Below are 23,985 nucleotides of genomic sequence, written 5' to 3' on the forward strand. Positions count from 1 at the left end.
CCTCCACCCACTTCGAGAAGACCGTCGGTAGGACGCGAGTGGCTCCATATACCAGAAGTCTTCGGTCGCCACGGATGATGACTTTTACTCAGAACTTAAGCAGAGGCTGCGATCGAAACCGGACCCAGGACGTTTTTTTAATGGTCATAGACGCGAACCCTTAGAAAATTTAAGGGGCCCCTCGTCCGACCGTGCAGCTACTGTGCACCTAGCAACGTGCATCTCGCCTAGAGAAGATGAAAGTCAACGGTATCATGGAGGATACTGAGATGTACTGGCAGTCATATTTTCGTCGTTTGATTCACGAATGGAATAGAATAGAGTGTCGTTCATATCAGTAAGACGAACTCTTCGCTATGTACACTACAATAGTTTGTACGTATACACTTGGAATAATACGCTCCTTTTAATCCTCACTAAGGGAGTGTATGCAAACAGCTGCAGTCGAATTTGTGATACTTCATTAATCGAGGCGAAATCGGATTTCCTTTCGCATTGCTCTACACTCCGCTGTCCGTGTGACGAGACACAGTGGTAACGCAACGCATTCACTCTCACCCCTAATTACGTGACATGTGTAACCTAATGTTCCATAGGCTACAGGAAAGACAGATGTCCCGAAGAATTTTGTGCTAACAGAAGGCGAAACACTTCGTGTTGCTAACGATCTAAACCATAAAAGTCACATCACTCTGTTAATTGATTTTAAGTAGCTATTAATTTTGAACGGAAACGTAGCAAAACCTTAACTGTATTGTGAAGTAATACGATCGCCAGCTTTTGTTTGAGCAAACATTGTGAATCTGATTATATTAATCGAAAATTTGGATTTACGTAATAATTACTGAAATTTCTGTGAACGTATACGGCCATTGTAATAGAGAGAAGTCGTTTCGAAATGAAAAACCTTATAAAATATTCGAAAGTTAACATGACACTGAACATATACTAATAATGAGATGTAATGTGGTAACGACAGAGAGTCGTAGTTGCACTGCAATGCTCGTGGTTTGCAAGTGTTACTAATTATTTCTTCTCAATCAACAGAACTCTTTAGTAGAAACACGTAAAACGAACACTGAATACGTCACAATCAGCAGTAATGAAATAAGCAACGCCGTAAATAGAAAAGCCAACAATCACACCCCATACAGGCAAACACACACATCAAAAAACGTTTTGTGTCACACCGGTTCCCAGAGCTCCTGAAGATAGACGTTGACTGTGGGTATTGTATCAGTGACAGTTCAGAGATGTCACTAAACCCGCCCAAAGATGTAAACAACCAAGTGTGAGCAGCACGTATTAGACGGAGGGGTCCGACAACCCATTAGTTCCAGTCATTCCACCAGGAAGGAGGTACACAGCTCGTGTTGTCTGTAGTTCAACCATTCTTACACGGTCAATGCCGCGGTTCGATCGCATCCGCATTGTTACTTTGTGCCAGGAAGGGCTCTCAACAAGGGAAGTGTCCAGGCGTCTCTGAGTGAACCAAAGCGATGTTGTTCGGACAAGGAGGAGGTATAGAGGGACAGGAACTGTCGATGACATCCCTCGCTCAGTCCGTCCAGGGGCCACTACTGCAGTGGATGACCGCTACCTACGTATTATCACTCGGAGGAACCCTGACTACAACTCCGCCATGTGGAATAATGGTTTTCGTGCAGCCACAGGATGTCGTGTTACGACTCCAACTGTGCGCAATAGGCTGCATGATGTGCAACTTCATTCCCGACGTCCATGGCGAGGTCCATCTTTGCAACCACGACACCATGCAGCGCACCACAGATGGGCCCAACAACATGCCGGATGGATCCCTCAGGATTGGCATCACGTTCTCTTCAGCGATGAGTGTCGCACATGCCTTCAACCAGACAATCGTCGGATACGTTTTTGAAGGCAGCCCGGTCAGGCTGAACGCCTTAGACACATAGAGTGCAGAAAGGTGGAGTTTCCCTGCCTTTTTGAGGTGGCATAATGTGGGACCGACGTACGCCGCTGGTGGTCATGGAAGGCGCCGTAACGGCTGTACGATACGTAAATGCTATCCTCCGACCGATAGTGTAACCAGATTGGCAGCATTTGGCGTCGCATTCGTCTTCATGGACGAGAATTCTGGCCCCCATCGTGCACATCTTGTGAATGACTTCCGCCAGGATAACGACATTGCTCGAGTAGAGTGGCCAGCATGTTCTCCAGATATGAACCCTATCGAACATGTCTAGGATAAATTGAAAAGGGCTGTTTATGGACGACGTGACCCACCAACCACTCTGAGATCTACGCCGAATCGCCGTTGAGGAGTGGGACAATCTGGACCCACAGCGCCTTGATGAACTTGTGGATAGTATGCCACGACGAATACAGACAAGCATCAATGCAACAGGTTGTACTACTGGGTATTAGAAGTGCTGGTGTGTACAGAAATCTGGACCACCATCCGTGAAGGTCTCGCTGTATGGTGGTGCAACATGAAAGTGAGTGGTTCATGAGCAATAAAAGGGGCGGAAATGATGTTTATGTTGATCTCTTTTCCAATTTTCTGTACTGATTCCGGAACTCTCGGAACCGAGGTGATGTAAAACTTTTTTTGATGTGTGTGTATAAAATTACGTAACATTCGTGAAAAAATTTACGTGCAACAGTCTGCCAGGCAAACTGATTTAAATTGTTAATGAATCTTTTCCTCAAAACTGTAATGAAAGTGGTTAATTTGGCAAAAGTTAACCGACATTGAAGTTAAATTGTGAAGTTTCACTTTTCATTGTTAAAAAAAAAATATAATGTTTATTCTCTGGGTCTTTCATTAAATGCGGGATCGTACAACTGTAGTGGTTAATCGGGATGATTATCGACACTGACAAAATTTGAAGTTAGCAGAATAACTGTAATGTTCACTTGCTTACTCTAACACGCTGTCAAGTGCTTTACGCCTCTAAATTAATGAAAAGACACAGTCTGACTCTGGTGCGGAGTCGCTGTTGGCGCGATATGATGACTTGGTGACGACAATTGTTACGCAACAGTCTCTTCCTTCCGTTTACGAGCAGAATTAAACATTACTTGGACACCCAGAACTCTTCTACCATTAGTGCTCTGAAATGCTTTCTAAATAGTTCCTATACTGTGGCCCATGCTACTACTCGTTATCTCCAAAATGCCTTGCCCAATATTTTATCACCAAGAAGTTAACAAACGAAGTATTGCTCGCGCTTTCGCCATTACTCACGTCCGGTCCCTCTCATCGTCGGCTTGTAGCTCTCTGTGTGGGCACTCTCGAGTACCAACGACGTTAGCAACATGTCGAGATTATTATATTTTATATTATTAAATATTCAAACGCAACCCCCCCCCCCCCCCTCCTCCCAAAAAGGAAGATCCACCATGAAGGAAGTACCCGAAAGGGACGAAAACGGTAAATGTGATGTACATGTATACAAACAAATGACCACAATTTTAGAAACATTGGGTTAGTTATTCAAGAGAAAGAGCTTCACAAATTGAGCATGTCATCAAGGCTTTGATCCACCTCTGGTTCTTACGCAAGGAGTTATTCGGCTTGGCATTGACTGACGGAGTTCTTGGATGTCCCCCTGAAAGACATCGTACCAAATTCTGTCCAATTGGTGCGTCATATCGTCAAAATCCCGAGCTGGTTGAAGGGCCCTGCTCATAATGCTCCAAACGTCCTCAGTTGGGGAGAGATCGAGACCACGCTGGCCAAGGTAGTTTTGGCAAGAACGAAAACAAGCAGTAGAAACTGTCGTTATGTGCTAACGGGCATTATTTCGCTGAAACGTGAGCCTAGGAAGGTTTACCATGAGAGGCAAGAAAAGGGTGAATAGAATATCGTAGCTGTGGTGTAGAGGTGCTGTGGATGACAACCATAGGGGGTCCCGCTATGCAATCTCACACCACCACTCCTCGTTTATGCCTGGCGACGTCCAAGCTAGTATCCCATCACTGCCCAGTGCGCCTTCAGACACGCCTTGGCTGGACATCGGGACTCGGTTCGAAGAGGGAATCATTACCGAAGACAACTGGTTTCTAGTCAACGAGATTCCAGACACCGCTACAGACGGGGTTGTTGTACAGAGGTCAACGGTAGCACACGCAAGAGACGACGTGAGCTCAGCTTCCTTTTCGTGAGCAGTTTCTTAATGTTCTTTGTGGTCACTGAAGCACCAGTTGAACGTCAGTTCTGTGGTGGTGGTGGTGGTGGTGGTGGTGGTGATAATGAATCCGGTGTTCTGAGTGCCTCTCTGAAGATTGTTTGGTCCTCAAGTTCCGTCGACTCTCTAGGTCGACCGCTCCCTTCCTAATGCTGAGTTCGGCAATGATTCACCCGTTACTGCTCCTATTAAAATGTCGAGCGATTTGCCGATTACTCCAAACGGCTTTTTTGGTCCCAACCAAACGTCCTCACTCAAATGTTGACATCGGCGTATATTTTTCGAGCACGTCTATCCAAGACGTAGTTCAGCTAAATACACTGAATGAAGTTGGCAAAGATATTATGCCCTGGTATCTGCGCTGCGCGATTGCGCTGCTGCAACACACACTCATTCATCAACCGCCGATGTTCATAATTTTGAATTTTACGTAGATATTTGTATGAATATACACTGAAGCGGCAAATAAACTGGTATAGGCATGCGTATTCAAATACAGAGATACGTAGACAGGCAGAATACAGCGCTGCGGACGGCAACACCTATATAAGTCAAGCGGTTGACGCAGCTGTTAGATCGGTTACTGCTGCTACAATGGCAGGTTATAAAATATTTAAGTGAGTCTGAACGTGGTGTTACACTCGGCTCACGAGTGCTGGGACACAGTATCTCCGAGGTAGCGATAAAGTAGGGATTTTCCTGTACGACCATTTTACGAGTGTACCGTGAATATTAGGAATCCGAAAAAACATCAAATCTCCGGCATTGCTGCGGCCGGAGAAAGATTCTACAAGGACGGTATCGAAGACGACTGAAGAGAATCGTTCAATGTGACAGAAGTGTAACCCTTCCGCAAATTATTGCAGATTTCAATATTGGGCCATCAACAAGTGTCAGCGTACCAACCATTCAGCGAAACAATATCGATACGAGCTTTCGGAACCGAAGGCCTACGCGTGTTTCTTGATGAATGCAGACACACAGCTTTACGCCTCGCCTGGACCCGTCAACAACGACATAGGACTGTTGATGAATGGAAGCATGTTGCCTGGTCGGACGAGTCTCGTTTAAAATTGTATAGAACGAATGGACGTGTAAGGGGAATAGCGAGAACCTCATGAATCCGTGGACCCTGCATGTCAGTAGGGGACCGTTCAAGTTGGTGGAGGCTCTATAATGGTGTGGGGCATGTGCAGTTCGAGTGACATGTGATCCCTGATACGTCTAGATACGATTGTGACAGGTGACACGTACGTAAGCATCCTGTCTGACAACCTGCATCCATTCATGTCCATTGTGCATTCGGACAGACTTGGGCAATTCCAGCAGGACAAGGCGACACCTCGCACGTCGGAAATTGAAGCAGAGTGACTCCAGGAACACCGTTCTGAGTTTAAAATCTTCCACTGGCCACCAGACTCCCCAGACACGAACATTATTGAGCATACCTGGGATGCCTTGCAACGTACCTTTCAGAAGAGAGCTCCTCCGCGGGGTACTCTTACGGATTTATGGACAACCCTGCGGGATTCGTGATGTCAGTTGCCTCCAGCACTACTTCAGACATTAGTCGGGTCCACGCCACGTCATTTTGTGGCACTTCTGCGTGCCCGAGGGAGCCCTACACGATATTAAGCTGGTGTACCAGTTTCTTTGGTTCTTCAGTGTAAATTTGTGAACAGTTTTCATCAGGCCGTCGTGTTTAGTCGTTTTGTTTTCCTAGCATTAGAGTGTACATAGCAAAAGCCCTCACTCTCGAGACGTGCTTTCTACAGTTCTTTACAACATTGTTTTTAAATAACCGATGGCGAATTTGCGTTAAAATATTACCAATAATTATTACCGACTACATAATGGTAAACTGTAGCCATTTATAATCTGTAATTACTATCAAATTATGACAAGACTACGTTGCGAAAATATGAGGTACTGCGTTGTGGTGTTACACTAAGACCATGGACTCGCATTCGTGATGACAGTAGTTCAAATGCATGTTCAAATTTGGATTTGATGTAGATTCTCAAATATCGTAACGCAAACGGCGGCTGATCCCTTTGAGAGCAACCTTGTGCTCTCGTCTACGATGTCATCGTCGTCGACGGGTCTCAATTTCACTTTTGTTCAGTCTGGCACATAATGTACCAGGAATTCTGAAATACACTATCCAGCCACATTAACGTCGCTTCTTGCTGGAAACCTGAATAACTACCTTTTTCAGCGCTGAGCGTTGCAAGACTTTCGGGGAGAGAGTCAAGAAATGTTATGGAAGGGCCGTCTGCGATGTGGAGCCATGCTAACTCCAGCTGCGCGAGGTTTCTCCGTTGAGGATACATAGCGCGAACAGCCCGATCGAGCTGATGGGACAGATTCTCGGCCGGGTTTAAATCCATGGAGTTTGCTGGCCTCAGGAGAGTACGGTAAACGTACACTGGTGCCCTTCGAACAGTGGACGTTCACTGCAAGCTGTTAGACGGGCTACATTGTCCTGCTTGTAGGTGCCGTCCTGCCGAGGAGAAACGAACTTCATATAGAGGTGGACATCATTCCCAAGGAGAGATGCGTACCTGTGTTGATCCGTTGTGCCTTCCAAAATGGAAATTCAGCCAGGGAATGTTACGAAAATATTCTCCACATCATAACGCACGCGCCAAAAGCGATCTGTTCGATGGAACATAAAACGTGATTGATCTGAATAGGCCACTTGTGACCACTCAGTGGACGTTCAGTGCAAATTCCAGGCTTCGTCGCCGATGTACAGCTGTCAGTGTAGGTGCATTGAATCAGGTGCCAACTGCAGAGCCCCATATGCAGAAAAGTTCTCTGAACGGTCGCTGAGGAGCACTTTTAGTAGTCCCTTGGTTCATCTGGGCTATCACTTACTGAACAGTAGCGTGTCTATGCGCCTGTACACATCTCAGCAGAGCCGACCGAAGTGGCCGTGCGGTTAAAGGCGCTGCAGTCTGTAACCGCAAGACCGCTACGGTCGCAGGTTCGAATCCTGCCTCGGGCATGGATGTTTGTGATGTCCTTGGGTTAGTTACGTTTAACTAGTTCTAAGTTCTAGGGGACTAATGACCTCAGCAGTTGAGTCCCATAGTGCTCAGAGCCATTTGAACCATCTCAGCAGCCGTCGCTCATCTGTGTCCCGTCGTACACCACAACTGTTTCGGCGGCCGTTTAGGGTAGCGCCATTTTACCACGCCCGGTATGCTTCAACCACGGCGGCACACAAACAGTTTCTGTTTTTTTTTAAATCTTTATTTCCAAAACTTATTAATTGTACAATTTAACCCACTACCTTATATGATTAGTGGGCCGAAAAAGTGGTACAATAGTTTCAATTGCAGCTAATCTAAGTTATATTTAAATAACTAGTTAGTATGTTAGCTATGGGATAAGTGCAATGGGCAAATTAGTTTTGTTAATTAATTAGAAAGCAGGTAACCTAACTATTGACTAGTTACTAATGCCTACAGCGTTACATATGTGTCAGTTGAAAGTATAAACCTACTTATAGAGCCTTGCTCATTGAGCTAACCCCAATGAGCGTGCCCGTGACACTGGGCAGGCCAAGATGTTGATCGCTGCAGTCCCTAGAAATAGTACCTAAAAACTAAGTCCTACAACTAAATTTATTCTAAGGTCAAATCCGGTGCGTTGTTGAGATCGGTGAAGTTGCACACCACTCCCCCTGAGTCCCAAGGCGCGGCGGATTCCAGACTGAGGAAGTCGGCCTTTCCGCGGCCAGGCGGTTTGGGAATAGGGTACCAGACTCTATCGGTGTTTAGGTAAATCTCTCATTAATGCTGATTTAAGTCTCTTAGATAATCCTGTAAGACTTTCTGTGATACCACGTTAGCCAGTTTATTAATGGTCTGAAAGGTGTCGTGTTGTCTAAGTAACCTGTATGTGTCATAGTGTGGCAGTCGGTCGCGTAACATTGAAGTTACATCATTGAAAAGGGGGCACTCGTAGACTACATGGTCAGGAGTACCCTCCGGAGCACCACAGTCACACGCGGGTGTTGCCTTTTTCCCGAATCGACATAAGCATGTCGAGTAGGGTCCATGTCCAGTGAGAAAGTGAAGTAGTCTCCGGGTTGGTTCGAAATATGTCATTCCCATCCGTTCCCTAATACCTGGAAGAAAATCAAAAGTTCTGCGTCCCGTTTCTTCATCTTCCCACGATTGTTGCCATAACTGGTCTCCTCTTAACCTAATCTCAGCCTTGTTCCCAGCCCTGCTGCCTAAAATTTCCTCGGTTTTCTCTATATTCCCCTTATTTGCCCAATACCAAGCGGCCTGTTCTCGAATTTTGATATCCAGGGGGCAGAGTCCCATTATGACTAACAGGGATCCTCCAGGCGTAGTCCTGTATGCCCCCACTGATCTCATAATCATATTTCTCTAGACTCTTCTCACTGTCATGGCAGGCACCACCCTCGTGAGCCTGTGCGCCCAGACTCCCGAGCCGTAACCCACTATTGAGGTGAGTATGCTATTGTGATAAAGTCTGATGAGATGTGGTGGGAGATGAAATCTTTTGTGTCCAATGGAAATGAGGTTGTTGAGTACTTGCAGGGCTCTTTGAGTTACGGTTTCAATGTGCCTTCCGAAGGACCACCTTTCATCAATGATGATTCCAAGGTAGCGAGTGTCTCGTCGCCGGAGAACTGGTGAGCCCTCAGTCCTGACTGTTGGATTACGAACTACCTGTCCTTTTAGAAGAAGGTAGGTGGACTTGGCAGATGAGATCTTCATCTTTGTGTTTCGGCACCAAAGTTGTAATGTTTCTATTGCACTTTCTATCATGGGCTCAATATCTTCTCGGCTACGGCCGCCGACCAGTAGGAGGAGGTCATCCGCGTAGGCTATCACCTCTAGCACTTTGCTGTAGTTTGTCTAGTAAGGGTTCCATATGGATGTCCCAGATCAGGGGACCCAGTACGGAGCCCTGGGGACATCCTTTTGTGATAGTTTTTCTCACTCTTGTGCTAGGGGATGATAGCCAAACCTCCCGATCCTCGCAATAGCTCCTCAGACACCCATATAGCGGCCCTGGACACTCCTTCTCCCGTAAACAGGAGCGTAGCCGTTTCGGAGAGCCAGTGATCTTCCCCTTTTGGAGTCAGATAAATCTCACCGTTTGTGCATTACGACGATAACTGCGGTGTCATCCACATCCCTCTACACGCCAAAATACGCTCCACAACTGGTGTTGTCAGCTGCAGTCTCAGAGTGGATGACGTCAAACATAGGTGATGGTCACATTAACGTGACTGGACCGTGTACTTACTCACTGTGCGAAGAGAGAACACAATGGTCACTGCGGTGTTTCAACAGTATCATCCCGCCCCCTCTTACGCCATTTTCTCTGCTCCTCGCGTATCGTGCGCACCGATAAAAAGAAAGGACTACCGCACACGAAAGCAGTTCCGTAGAAAATCACTACGACAGAAAGATAATACCTTTAGTAATGAACTGAGGGACGTCAGATAATATTCCACTCGAAAAGTACCTTCTTTGAAAGTAAATGCTCACAGAGAAATATAAAGTAAGGCTGGAAACTGGTCACAGAGAACACGACGACAAAAAATATTCGAGCCACGATCTTAACGCCTCAGTTAAATTTTCTCATTTAGGCTTTACACGGTATATGATGAGAATGTAATACACTGTACGTCGCACATGCTGTCCGAACCGGTGACCTTCCTCTCAACGCATAGGACGCTTAATAGCAACCCGACGGACGCTCTTTTAAAAGTCGTAAATCTTCGACTTAAATTTCAGGAACTATGATGCTGAAATTGCAAGAAAGTACAAAATGTAAAACCGGTCTGCACGAATGAACGTTACATCACATTCTAAATATCCTACCCATGTCGGAGATGATGAGAGACGAGGGTTTAACGGGACGTCGCCGACCCGGTCATTACAGAGAGAGAGCGAAAGCTTAGTGTGGGCAAGGTTTCGGGAAGAAACTGGGCGTGTCCTCTCAAAGGAACCATAGTAGCATTCACCTTCGGCGATATGGAGGAATGAAGATAAACTAAATGTGGATGACAGGATGGGGTTCTGAACCGACATCTTTTCAAATACGAGTCTCGACTCCTACCACTGCCTAAGCCACAACGATAGGTTGTTCATATTAGATTCCTCGGCTCTTGCGTATTGTACGAGTGATAAACCATTATGCAGGACTTCGAAGAAGCTTGAAGACCACATTATTTAGGAAGTATGTCGATGCGTGTGGCCCCTAGTGAAGAGAAATTATAATATTTTGAAGAATCGAAATAATCAGGAGTCAGCGGTAAAAATTTTTATTAAGTTAAGTTTCTGACTAGTTTAGTCAAATTGATTAGCCATCCTCGGAAGATCATACAATTAGCTTAGGTCGGAAAGCAAACTCTGGACGATAGTGTCCTTCGTTAAATTTTTTCTTTAAATTTGCCGAAAATAGTCAGTTTAATAAAAATTTGTGCAGCTGACGACTGATCATTTCGATTCTTAAACCGTGCTTCATACCTGCTGATTGACAGCCGTGAATAAAATTTTAAATTGCAAGAATATTTTAAACCATCTGAATGCCATCCATAGTCAAATCCAGTTTGCAATGGAAATCGAAAGGGGGGGGGGGATGCCTACCATTTTTGGATGTTCTGATACTCTGGCTCTTTGGGACATGCAATACACTGAGAACTCTACGGATTTATATTTTCGTTCAAATAACGACCACCGTTCTTCCCAAACGATGGGCATGGCTAGAACTCTGGTACACAGAGCACGTATCATTGATGACGAGAGAAATCAGGAGAACGAGCTTCTACGCTTGAAGAGAGTTTTTGAAGCCAACGAGGAGATAGAAACGGCACTGCGAAAGAAATCAACGGTGAGCATAATGAATGCAGAAGAAGAGACTGGAAGTTTGAAATCGGTGTATTTCGTGCCATATGTGGGAAGCTTATAGTCAAAAATAGGACGGATTTTCAGCAGACAGAAGGCGAAAGCGATTTTTCGCCATCCACCAAAGACAGCAGTTTAGTTCTATCAAAGATGACTTGGTAATTCGGAACACTGACGTTACAACATCCCCTGTCAGTGTGGCCTTCCATACATCATACAGATCACACGTACAGCCCGTGACACATGAACAGCACTCCTCAGGTGCACCCGGCTCTTACAACCCTATAAACGGCGCTGGCAGAGCCCTGTATTGACGCTGGCCACTCTGCGGTGTACGAAAATTTCGAAGTTTCAGGTACGACGTCATCTTTCTGTGACCCAGTAGTGAAAGAAGTAATTAAACTTAGGTTGGCAACAAATTTAATTAACAGAGATAGCGGCTACATCTTGCATAAATCATATAATTCAGCGCTTTCTGTAACGAACTTAGAAAGACTTCGCCACAGAAAGGTTCACAGCGATATATTGATGTCACAGCGTGGATCGACCGCGCAGCCGCATCACACGTTGCATCTCTTCGCCGCCAATCAACGTCTCTAGCACCTGTGTATCTGTGGCCGCATGCAAAGTGGAACGGTGGGCGAGCGAGAGTGCTGGAGCGTCAATCATTCGACGAAATATCACATGGGTAGGCAGCGGTAACCTTGTTCATGGACCACAGCGTAGAGCTGTAATCCGTATTCAGAAAACAAAGTTACGCATTTCCCTTCACACTTCTTGGCCATCGAGAAATTGATTTTAATCAGCTTAATATCCGTCCTACATCGCAAGTTGTTTAGGAAGTCCTCAGTAGCTCGCACCAGTCTCCCAGTGGATGTAGCTTGCGGATAGCTTGCGCTGTAATAGCGCTGCAGTCGGGTGCCTTTTTGTCACCTCCGTTTGTCAATGACATGATCTTCACAGTATCAGGCAACTAAAATTCGTCATATTTGAGCTAATTTGCATGAAATGTTTATGAATTATATACACACATCTTCCTCATGAATCAGTTTATTAGTGAAATCCGTATCAATACTCCAGCCCTAACATACAGATAGAAACTGTATTTATAGCTTTATGTATTTATAGCTACAATATAATCAGCTCTCAGAAATTATTACTTTACCCATCCGGATGGAATCTATACGACTGTGGCAGCCTTACTGCTGGATACTGCTCCCTGCTTTTGGGGCTTGCACACCTCCCGTTATAAAAATGGCATCAAATGGCTCTAAGCACTATGGGACTTAACATCTTAGGTCATTAGTCCCCTAGAACTTAGAACTACTTAAACCTAACTAACCTAAGGACATCACACACATCCATGCCCGAGGCAGGATTCGAACCTGCTACCGTAGCAGTCCCGCGGTTCCGGACTGCAGCGCCTTGAACCGCACGGCCACCGCGGCCGGCTCCTCCCGTTATAGACAACTACATTTTTGTATTTGTCTCATTGTTATTCAGGTTCTTCATTGAACTATTTGTCTTGTTTAGATTAAGATGCAGTTTCTTCTTAGCTTAATGTTTACATGGTCCTCTAGATGCTTAATGAGTTTGAAACGTTTCCTTAAAGACATTTACCTGACAGGTAATGGCTGGGTCGATACTGTTTGCAAATGCACGTCATCAGTCGTCCATCACAATCACTATGGACAGGTTAGACTGGACAGGCAACTGATGCACTTGAGTCTTCTTAAATACAATCAGATCTCTTAGAATTGTCGTTTCTTGACGATACAAAACAGATGTATTCGTTTTACTAATGAACTTCCATAAAATCGTGATTCTTTTTGACGTATTTTTACCAATGCTGCAATGCTTCGATCAAGACGTACATTCTCAAAAGTTTATTTGTCGAATTAGGACCTACGATTGATACTAGTAGAATTCCTTGTGTGAGGTATGTTTATGTGTGTGTCCATCTTACCTGTGCATCCTCCTCGCATCACTTGTCATGTATGAGTTTACTTGCCGAGTAACTGAGTTCCTTCACATGGTCACCGTTCTGATGCTGCATTTGTCAGTTTTAAAATTGAAAACGTGTAAATTTTTTAATTTTTGATTTTTCAAAATTGTTAAACACTTTCGTAATACATTTAGTGTGTATTCCCTTGTCTTAGACCACCCATTTCCTTCAACGGCTCTTCTTTATTTGCCTTTCTTAATGCCTCGATATACAGGTTCACCAGCTGCAAAAAGAATACATTCTTGTCTTATACACTCCTAATCCAAAAATTTTTGTCTTTTCTTCCAGATTTATTTATTCGTTTTGTTCTTTGTCCTTATTGTATATTATCAATCTTCTCCATTTTTCCGAAGATTTCAAACTTATTGCGGCATTTGATGTCGAAAATTTTTTCTATGCTGGAAAAGTTACGAAAGTGTGTCCTGATTTTTCTTAAGTGTCGTTTACATTATCAAGCGCATCGTCAGAAACATCTCTTTGATGTCTTTACCTTACCAAAGGTATACTGGTCATTTAACGTCTGATCTTAAGTACACTAAAGAGCCAAAGAACCTGTCACACCTGTAATATCGTGTAGGGCACCCGCGTGCACACAGAAGTGCCTCAGCACGACTTGGCATGGACTCGACTAATGCCTGAAGTAGTGCTGGAGGGAACTTACACCATGAATCCTGCAGGGCTGTCCATAAATCCGTAAGACTACGAGGCGGAAGAGATCTCTTTTGAACAGCACGTTTCGAGGCATCCTAGATATGCTCAATAATGTTGATGTCTGGTGGCCATCGGAAGTGTTCAAAGTCAGAAGTGTGGTCCTGGAGGCGTCCTGTGTGGGGTTGTTGCATTGTCGTGCTGGAATTGTCCGTCGGATTTCACAATGGAAATAAATGGATACAGGTGATCAGACAGAATGCTTACGTACGTGTTACCTGGCAGAGTCGTATCTAGACGTATCAGTGGTCCCATATCACTCAGCTCGCACACATCTCACATTATTACAGAGCCTCCACGAGCTTGAACAGTCCCCTGCTGACATGCGATGTCCGTGGACGCGTGAGGTTGTTTCCATACGCGTACACATCCTTCAGCTCGATACAATTTGAAACTAGACTCGTCCGTCTCGGCAACATGTTTCCAGTCATCAACAGTCCATTGTCGGTGTTGACAGGCCCAGGGGAGGCATAAAGCTTATATGTCGTGCAGTCATTAAGGGTACACGAGAAGGCCTTCGGCTCCGAAAGCCCATATCGAAGATGTTTCGTTGAATGGTTCGCACACTGACACTTGTTGACGGCCTAGCACTGAAATCTGTTGTAATTGGCGGAAGGGTTGCACTTCTGTCACGCTGAACGATTTTCTTCAGTCGTCGTTGGTCCTGTTCATGCGGGATTTTTTTCCGGTCACAGCGATGTCGGAGATTTGATAGTTTACCGGTTTCCTAATATTCACGGTACACTCGTAAAATGGTCGTATGGGGAAATTCATCGTTACCTCGAAGATGCCGTGTTCCATTGCTCCTGCGCCGACTATAACACCACATTGGAACTCACTTAAATCTTGATAAGCCGCCATTGTAGCAGCAGTAACCGATCTAACAACTGCGCCACCCTCCTATTTAGGCGTTGCCGACCGCAGCGCCATATCTCTGTATTTGAATGCGCATGCCTATACCAACTTCTTTGGCGCTTCAGTGTAGTGTCTTGCACGTAACAATATGTGTTGACAAGATATTAAGTTCTGACACTTTCCCCTGTGCTTAAGTCTGGTACCGCATGATCCTACATGTTAAATACAGAACATTCTGCCTCATATACCGCTGGTACAGTATACTGGCCCCCTGAGCTGACATGACCTGATCTGACCTTCCACCACTGTGGCCTTCCTCTGCGATAGCGCCCTCATGCATATAAAGTGTGTCGGTAGTATCGTTGGTTCCACTGTGCGCTAAAAGCTGACAGCCTCGATGTTCGACGGTGGTCTCCAGTTGCCCCCGGCTCTGCAACGAAGGACTGATGCCATTGTGGGAAGGGGACAGGGGCGGAGGTTTCAAATGCATCTTATGGAAACTTCTGAAGCGTGTCGCTGCCTGTTAAGAGCAGTGTGGAAAGGCGAGCCAGCTTTGCTGGTACTGCAGCGAAGTGGAAGCGAAAGACGTTCCGTATGTTACTGCAGGAGCTGGTGGCCATCATAAATGACGTCACGTTTCTGCGTCCTATCAACGCAGTGGCACTCGCAAACTTCATCAGTGACGCCCGATAAAATTTAACAGTTCCGTCCGCCGCAAATCCCCTTTCAGCGGAAGGGTGAACAGAAACGACTATGGACCAGAATATATTATCCCGGATGTCATGATTAATTCGGTCACCATCGTTAAACTAGACGACACGTGAGTGTGTGTGTGTGTGTGTGTGTGTGTGTGTGTGTGTGTGTGTGTGTGTGTGTGTGTGCATGTTTCGTCCATCCGTAGAAATGGAGCGAGATGTCGACCTGTTAAAGGTACTGAAACCGCATTCTGTCTGGCAGTAGTTCAAATATTTGTGATCATCGATATTATGGTGTTCCATAGTTCCTCTAGGTGGCTTAGAACTACGTTGTGTGAACGTACAGCGGCACTCAAGCGGACTCAACTGAGTTATGAAGATGCTGAAAAACGTGAATTGGCAAATGCTTGAATAAAAACGCAAATCATCCGACGGAAGCCTGCTTACAAAGTTTGAAGAATCAGAGTTAAGTGATAAATCTAGGAATACAGTGAAACCTCCTCCAGGGGATGAGAAAAGTCGGAAATTGAAATCTGTTATTGGTATTTTAGTTGGGAATTACGGGTGTTTTTTTTTCGATATTTGTTTCGTCGCGCTTATAATCTTTTTTTATTTTTTACTAATAACTGGCATAAAAACGGTACATCAGTTGACAAAGCAGTGGTCATGAAATTTTTCGGTTTTAAATAAAACTTTTTTAAAAACAACAGGCTGTTAGAAACAAGCAACACACACTCCACATCAGAATCGGTAGAGCATTGCTCAGACATTAATGTACCAATTGTCCCTTAGTACCAAGAACAACTTAGCTATTTTGGTTTTTTTATTTTAATTTTATTTTTTTTTAGTACACTAGGTGGTGTATGCCACACTTGTCATTTGTGGCCCAAAAGTATTTATCGTTGGTAGGAGTTAAGTGGCTGCTATAGGACTGGTATGGACCTTAAATGACATTGTATCTGATGAATGCAGTAGACTTACGAATCACCACATTATAGAACGACAAGTTATGAACAGATTGAACGATAAGTACTAGCGAATGGATTAATTCGCGGAAATTTTAACCACTGTCAAACAATTGTTCCGATAAAAGCTGTATTTTTTGCCTACTATCGAAATTGTTGATATGAATTTCTTGAAAGAACTTCTTTAGTTTGGTATAAAAAGTTAACTGTATCGAAATTTTACTCAAATATTAAATTGACTACAAAACGGGCTTTACATTCAGAATAATTAAAGAAAAATAATGCTACAATTTTTACACAAAATCTTATTATTTGTTTGCCATTTCTATGAATTAATAAAAGAGAAGAAAAATTAAGTCGACATTAATAAATGAGAAACTTAACAATTCATCCATTGGTTGCAATAAAAATGGAAAGTAAATGACCTGCTGCATGCGTCTACATAGTATACGTTTATCTACTCATATCCCTTGGAAACGGAAAAATTAATAAGAGAAATAGTGTTATCTAACCTCAGTATACGCCTTTGAGCTCTGACTGTTCCCAGTACCCAAATAGTTGTGTGATCGTCGGTTACAACATACCTTTTGATCGCAGTTAAAAAAAAAATATCGAAAGGCGAATACAGCCCGCATCTCGTGGTCGTGCGGTAGCGTTCTCGCTTCCCACGCTCGGGTTCCCGGGTTCGATTCCCGGCGGGGTCAGGGATTTTCTCTGCCTCGTGATGGCTGGGTGTTGTGTACTGTCCTTAGGTTAGTTAGGTTTAAGTAGTTCTACGTTCTAGGGGACTGATGACCATAGATGTTAAGTCCCATCGTGCTCAGAGCCATTTCAACCATTTTTGAAAGGCGAATACACGTGATATATTGTAAAATGCCTAGTCTATTCAGTCCATCATTACTATTCAAGAAAAAGTAGCAAACAAAAACAGTATACGGACTAAATTTTCTTTTATTTATGTATAACGCAGAAGGCCGAGTCATAGAATTTTTTCAATTTTTGTTCCATGTCGACGTTTATTACTGAGGATAACAGTAATAAAAACCGAAAATCGATTTTTGCAGAAACCGGTTATTTGAGCAGTTTTAGCATTCGGGTTGAATTGGAGATAAAAAACCGGTATAACCGAAAACCTTATGTTTCAGCGATATCCGCAATTCCTACCTCCTACGTGTCGCTCCCTTAGGGAATGGGAAGCAGCCCTGGTATGTGACACGCACATTAAACTCATTAAATAGTATGGCGGAAAACGTGAATATGCAATAAACGTCGTGACAGTGCATGTTAACAACACGGTTTACATGCCCTGGAGATGCAAGAAAAACAAAGACGGAATCGACATAAAATGACCAATGGTAGCGAAAAACAGCAGTCCCTCGAATGTGAGACAGTCACATAAGCATCAGTGTCTATATCAGTAAACGACACTCCTGGAAACCAGGGCGCGATACAGTTACACACTTGCAGGTTGCCTGTCTAAAACCTTCCGGGGCCAAAAAGGTTTGAATTTCAATATTTCGCGTAATTACTCGCCGAATTAAAAAAATTTAAAATTCTGCCGTAATTAATCATCATCTATGTCAAACTTTTAAAGACAATAATAAAAACATTACAGTCAGAAATTGTGTGCTTTTCTTGAGGCAGCGTAACTGAGGACTTGCAAATACCTGGACTTCATTCAGCCAGCATCTGAGAATGACAGAACTTAGCAAGATCCAACAAATTTTACACATAATATGATACCTTTCCGAAAACCTTCCCGTTGTCGACTCCCACAAAATGCTGAAAGTAAAAAATGTTTATCGTTTAGTATATTTCCTCTGTCCATGCTATAAAACGGCAGCATCAGGCATGACGTTTCCGTTTATTAGCTCGTTACTACTAACTACGAGGGTTGCCGAGAGTGTAACACACAGAATTTTTGATCTTCAACAGATCTCTATAGAACATGATGATAATTACACACACGAAAAAGTGGTATTTTATCTACACGCCCTCTTTCTCCACGTAATCTCAATCCCGTACTATATCCTTCCTCCAGTGGGAAACAAGGGCGTGTATGCTCTGTTGGTACCATTCTTTGTCCTGGTGGCGGAGCCAGTGCTTCACTATGTGAGTCACCTCCCCGTTGTCCTCAAAATGTCTTCCACGAAAAGCATGCTTTTAATGGCCCAAACAAGTGGAAGTCCGAGGGGGCTGGGTCAGGGCTGTCACGTGTGACAGCCGTGGATGGTCTCCGCGACCGCTCCCGCTGAAAATCGTGGAGAGCTCCGCCGAACCGCCTGCTGGTGACCTCGCCCTCCGTGCCCAGCGACTAACTGCACTTACGTCGACAGCAGATGCTCCGTAAAAAATGGTTCAAATGGCTCTGAACACTATGGGACTTAACATATGAGGTCATCAGTCCCCTAGAACTTAGCTACTTAAACCTAACTAACCTAAGGACAGCACACACCTCCATGCCCGAGGCAGGATTCGAACCTGCGACCGTAGCAGTCGCGCGGTTCCGGACTGAAGCACCTAGAACCGCTCGGCCACCGCGGCCGACCATGCTCCATAGACTTTGCACAAGGGTTTGCGAGTATTCCCCACAGTTTGTTTCTCTGCAGTGAGGAATCCAATTACGGAACGTTGCTTCTAACGTACCTCACCTACAAACGCCATTTCGAAACTGATCTGCAGCTACGACATCTGTCGGAAGTGAGGGAAACTTGGCGCGCTCACTCGAGACTTCAGATAATACATAGGCCTACCTAACGTTTCATTGTTTTCTGCTAAAAAAATCCAGTACATTACTTTCTGGGCAATCCTCCTATATTACCAACTTAGTTTGCAGACAGTAGGCCGGCCGGTGTGGCCGTGCGGTTCTAAGCGCGTCAGTTTGGAACCGCGTGACCGCTACGGTCGCAGGTTCGAATCCTGCCTCGGGCATGGACTTGTGTGACGTCCTTAGGTTAGTTAGGTTTAAGTAGTTCTAAGTTCTAGGGGACTGATGACCTCAGTAGTTAAGTCCCATAGTGCTCAGAGCCATTTTTTTGCAGACAGTGTCTACAAATACCACTGAATGATCTTGCAAAATCATATCACTTTACGACAGATAATTCAGGAGATATGACATCGTAAACATTCAGATGCGTGATAAAATAAGTTCTTCTTTAAATGGAACACAAATTACTCCCTTTATATGCATCCACTGTTTCATAAGAAGGCCACTTAGCGACTTCTAACAAATTTAAACCATAATTATAGACCTTCGCTAAAGTAATTCCGCTTACATGCTTAAAGGAAATATTTAATAAATTTACTCATTTGTAATGAAAGGTTTGTAGCTGGTTTTACACACGGGAATTCGATTCTTTAGAGAAACAGTGGATAACAGGTGTGATACTAAGATAACTCGTTGACGATGATTAAACTTCACCGAAAAGTGTTTTGGACCTGAGCGAGAAGCATTTGTGCTTGTCCAAGGCAGAACTGTTCCCTCTAAACTGTACAGATGTAATGGCTCCAAGTGCAGATATTTATTTTGGTGAATGAGGACGGTGCACTGAACTACATCACATCACAGCAGTAGTTTAATAATTGTTGCTATTTGGATTGTTTAGTTCCTTCAAGTACATGTGGCAAGAGCAATGTTTATTTACTCCTAGGCCAGGAGGTCAGGTGTCGAAGTGTGGACTGGGTGTTGTATTGTCTTCATTATCATTTCATTCCCACCAGGCGCACAGGTCACCCAGTGGGGCTTCGAATGTAATAAGACCTGTGTTCACGATTCGTTGGTCTCCCACACCAGTCTCGGCTGTTGTATTCGAGTCAGCTCAGTGATTACACACCAAGGAGTAGATGTCAGCGAGCTTCGGGCTGCGGTGGACCGCCAGCGAGGAGGTGCTGCCATTGCCCAGCACCAAGTGGTTCTTTCACTGGCTGCTGGAGTGTACTCGGTCCCACTCCGAATTCTGCGATGAGCCTTGATGACCTATCAGTGATGTATCGAGCGTCGGTAATGAAATGGTCAGTTGATCCCCTCCCTACCAACTTGGTAAGTTTCAGCACCCGGAGGCACCCGGGTGTTGGACAGGAACATGGACCCCAAGAGGACCTGATGCTGGCTTCCACGCTGAAATTCAACGCTCGCAGCATCCTGCAATTTGGTCTTGTCGAAGACAGTCAGTTTCTCTATCAATAGATAATAGGCGCTAAGCAATGTGAAGCTGCTCAGGTGAAGACAGTCTCGAGTACATCTTCAGATAGTTCACAGACTGTGCTAGAGTATCCAGGTTATAGTATCACCACAGCATCATAATCGTGGAATCTAGTCCTATTACTGTGAACGCTACCACTACCAATGATCATCTGATGAGAGTTGGAAAACTGGAATATTTAAAGGGAGCTAGTGCAAGGCAATGAGGTGTGCTCAGTTCGTAACGCCCAAATGTCTCCTCCCTTTTCTCCCAAATTCACTCAACAGGCTTTTAACTGCTATATCAGATCCTCACGACATATTCTTGTGTAAGAGATTGAGTTTCTTGCAGCATGACGCATGAGCTAACGGACATGCTTTTCTCTCTTCCTTTAGTTTTGTGACAAAGTCTTCTTTCTGCTGAATGCGTATCCTCACTATGAAAGGTATGTGCTAAGGTCTTATCGGGGTAGATCCAGAAAATAAAGTCTGTAGTTGCCAACCGCAAGGTGGTTAAATCTAACACCCTGAATCATAATCCACATCCTTTGCTTGTATTGAATTTGAAAATGAGTAGTAAAGTAAAGTTACCCAGCAATGAAGGAACGTAAAGAAAATGAGGCCTCTATGAAATTTAATATCTGTGCGGTTCATGGTTTGAAATCGATTTCGGTGTAACCAAAGTTATCAGAGCAAACTTATTTCAAATAACTAATTTTGTGCCATTGCACAACTGGCATTATTCAAGATATAATTTCATTAAGTACACATCAGGGCCGAAGTTAATTTTTCAATACCATCTTACTGCCATTGCACAAACGGCATTATTCTCTTAAACTTTATTGCTGAGTCAAATACATGTTGCATTTCTGGCAAAATGGAGGAGTGCAAGAGACAAGTTCACAGACGCAGCCAGATGCAGGTTTGTTGAATAATAAATTTGGAATAACTTTATCTTTTACTTTCACTACTTAAAAAGGAACCAGTTTGGTTAGATACTTCAAACTAGGCAGACGATGTAATTTATTGAATTCCTAACCCACTTGTGACTTACCAATACACTTTCTGCTTCAACCAATGTACCTCACTTAATTAAAAATTGCCTGTGGCAATGCGAATAAGTTTTATTAAAAATTTTTGATTTACTACGCCTTACTATTCTGTACTGTAACTGGGAATCGAACTCAGGTCCTCCACATGGCAGTCAGCTGGGCTGATTAGCCAGCTACGTAGGTGGACATTATGGTTTGGGGAGGAGTTAAAATGATTACGATGCACAATCTACCATCCACCACTCCCTACACAATGACTCACGGCGCGCACAGATATAGACTTTGTTAGTGAATTGTGATGAAGGACTCTAGGTTGTACTGGCTGTCATCATCTCAGCTCTGGAGATTTACCGCCCCGTGTTGAATAATTCGCAGAGTCCGCCTTTATTCCCCCGCTACCTGTGACCTAAAAAAATCCGCTGCGACATTTGACTGGCACTCCGCCAGCCATAAGCGGGGGCAGCAGACCTTCTGCACGCCCGCATTTTTCCGCTTGGCGTACACTTCTTGGCTTCGTGACCGGGGGCGGTTCTACCGCCGCCGCCACCATCGTAACTCTTGGTCCACTGAGCACCGCCCCTGCATCGCGCCAAAGGGTAGCAGCCCTGCATAAACCCCCTCCGATACCGCACCCCCTGCCGCTGCTGCCCCTCCCCGGCCCTATTTCGCCCTGCGGGCTAACCCAGACGGCGTCTGCCTGGAACTGCGTCTCACGTCTAGCGTCTAGCGGCTGTCAGCGAACTTTGTTGCAGAAACGGCCGCCGCCTCCGCCAGCGCTCCGACTTGCAGATTGGCGGTTCCGCCACATTCCCCTGGCACTCGCGGGAATGTGAGATGCGTTGCCTCTCCACACTGCGCCAGCAGCACGACGTGAGACGAGCAGCCATGCGCTAAAATGTTTACTTAATTTCGCACACTGCGTCCTTCCTCGTTTCTTTCTGCATCTGAAAACTTACAGGACGGGCAAAATGCATCTGTCCCATAAAACACACTATAAGACAAAAAAAAGCACCACAAAGGAAATCGGTAGTTATGATGTACTTGTACTTATTCGCATGGCCACAGGCAATTTTTAATTAAGTGAGGGACATTCGTTGAAGCAAGAAGTGTACATCATATTTTAGAAAAACAGGATGACTTATTCCAGAGAAAGAGCTTCACAAAATGAGCACGTTAACCTCTGGCAGTTATTCGCTCTGGTGTTGGCTGATACAGTTGTTGGATGTCCTCGCGACGTACATCATGCCAAAAACTGTCCAACTGGCACGTTGTTGTTGTTGTTTTTATTGTTGTGGTTTTCAGTCCAGAGACTGGTTTGATGCAGCTCTCCATGCTACTTTATCCTGTGCCTGTTTCATCATCTCCCAGTACCTACTGCAACCTACATCCTTCTGAATCTGCTTAGTGTTTTCATCTCTTGGTCTCCCTCTACGATTTTTACCCTCCACGCTGCCGTCCAGTACTAAACTGGTGATCCCTTGATGCCTCAGAACATGTCCTACCAGCCGATCCCTTCTTCTACTCTTCTCCCCAATTCTGTTAAATACCTCCTCATTAGTTATGCCATCTACCCATCTAATCTTCAGCATTCTTCTCTAGCACCACATTTCTGATTCTTCTATTCTCTTCTTGTCCAAACTATTTATCGTGCACATTTCACTTCCATTCATGGCTACACTCCAAACAAATACTTCCAGAAACGACTTCCTGACACTTAAATCTATACTCGATGTTAACAAATTTCTCTTCTTCAGAAACGCTTTCCTTGCCATTGCCAGTCTACATTTTATACCCTCTCTACTTCGACCACCATCGGTTGTTTTGCTTCCCAAATAGCAAAACTCATTTACTACTTTAATTGTCTCATTTCCTAATCTAACACCCTCAGCATCACCCGATTTAATTCGACTACATTCCATTATCCTCGTTTCGCTTTTGTTGATGTTCATCTTATATCCTCCTTTCAAGACACTATCCATTCCGTTCAACTGCTCTTCCAAGTCCTTTGCTGTCTCTGACACAATTAGAATGTCATCTCGGCGAACCTCAAAGTTTTTATTTCTTCTCCCTGTATTTTAATTCCTACACCAAATTTCTCTTTCGTTTCCTTTACTGCTTGCTCAATATACAGATTGAATAACATCGGGGATAGGCTAAAACCCTGTCTCACTCCCTTCCCATCCACTGCTTCCCTTTCATGCCCCTCGACTCTTAAAACTGTCATCTGGTTTCTGTACAAATTGTAAATAGCCTTTCGCTCCCTGTATTTGACCCCTGCCACTTTCAGAATTTGAAAGAGAGTTACAACGTCAAAATCCAGAGCTGGTTAGATGGCCCTGCCCATAATGCGGGTATTATCATGCTGAAATGTAAGCCCAAGATGGTTTGCCATGAAATACAACAAGATAGGGTGTAGAATATCGTCGACCTACTGCTGTGATGTAAGGGTGC

Source organism: Schistocerca americana, chromosome 10 (genome assembly GCF_021461395.2).
Source record: "Schistocerca americana isolate TAMUIC-IGC-003095 chromosome 10, iqSchAmer2.1, whole genome shotgun sequence".
Lineage (NCBI taxonomy): Eukaryota > Metazoa > Arthropoda > Insecta > Orthoptera > Acrididae > Schistocerca > Schistocerca americana.